We start from the raw sequence: 1,565 nt of genomic DNA on the forward strand, positions 1-1,565 counted from the left end.
CTCCTCTGAACTTTGAAGTTCCAGAAGAAGTTTGGACAGGTTCAAAACCAGACTATGGACATATGAAGAGGTTTGGTTATCTTGTGTATTATCATGCTGATCAAGGAAAGTTAAAACCCAGAGCCAAGAAAGGAGTTTTCATGGGCTATCCTCAAGGAGTTAAAGGTTACAGAATCTGGAGTTATGAAGAAAAGAAATGTGTCATCAGCCGAGATGTAACATTTTGGGAGGATACTCTTTATAAGGACATTGGAAAGCTGTCAAAGGAATCAGTTGATAAAGGAAAAGAAAAGGTGAATGTTATTCTACCAAGTGACAGAAATGAAAATGTTGTTGTAAGGGAAGAGGGAGAATCTTCAGCTGGAGGTGGAGCTATCTCAGAAACAACAGCTGGAGAAAGCTCAGAAAGTTCAGAACAAAGGTCTGAATCAGAAAGTTCTTCACCAAACCTGAATACATATCTTTTGGCTAGAGATAGAGAAAGAAGAACTATTAAACCTCCAAGTAGATTCGATGATGGAGATGTGGCTGCTTATGCTCTGACTATGGCTGAATTATTTGAGGTTGAAGAACCTAGATCATTTAAAGAAGCCATGAATGGCAGAGAGAAAGAGAAATGGGAAGAAGCTACAGATGAAGAAATGTCATCACATGATAAGAATCAAACTTGGAGATTGATAGAGAGACCAGACGGACAGAAAGTTATTGGGTGCAAGTGGGTTTTCAAACTCAAACCAGGAATAAGTGGAGTTGAGGAACCAAGATTTAAGGCAAGGTTGGTTGCAAAGGGGTATGCTCAAGTAGAAGGGATTGATTATAATGAGGTTTTCTCACCAGTGGTTAAACATACTACAATACGGCTGATGTTGGCTATTGTGGTAGATCAGGACTTCGAACTTGAACAGTTGGATGTGAAAACAGCCTTCTTGAATGGAAACTTGGAAGAGAGGATACTCATGGAACAACCTGAGGGGTATGCTAAAGATGACAAGGTGTGCCTACTACAAAAATCTTTGTATGGTCTAAAGCAGTCTCCAAGGCAGTGGAATTTGAGGTTTGATAAGTTCATGAAAGCACAAAAGTTTACAAGAAGTCAGTTTGACACATGTGTGTATTTCAGAAAGTATGGTGAAGAGAAGTATGTTTACCTACTCCTATATGTGGATGATATGCTGGTAGCAGCTAAAGATCTACATGAGGTAGAGAAGGTAAAGGAAATGTTGGGAAAGGAGTTTGAAATGAAGGATCTCGGGCCAGCTAAGAGGATCCTAGGCATGGATATTATCAGAAATAGGGAGAAAGGTACTCTAATTCTATCTCAAGAAACTTATATTGATAAAATCTTAAGGACTTTTGGTGTGACTGATCCTAAGTTAGTACAAACACCAATGGGGTGTCATTTTAAGCTCTCTAGCACAAGTAAAGAAGCTAAGGCTGAGACTGAGTACAGAATGAGGAACATACCTTATTGCAGCGCAGTCGGAAGTGTCATGTATGCGATGGTTGGCTCCAGACCTGATATCGCTCATGCTGTGGGACTGGTGAGCCGCTTTATGAGTTCTCCT

Source organism: Capsella rubella, unplaced genomic scaffold (genome assembly GCF_000375325.1).
Source record: "Capsella rubella cultivar Monte Gargano unplaced genomic scaffold, Caprub1_0 scaffold_2, whole genome shotgun sequence".
Lineage (NCBI taxonomy): Eukaryota > Viridiplantae > Streptophyta > Magnoliopsida > Brassicales > Brassicaceae > Capsella > Capsella rubella.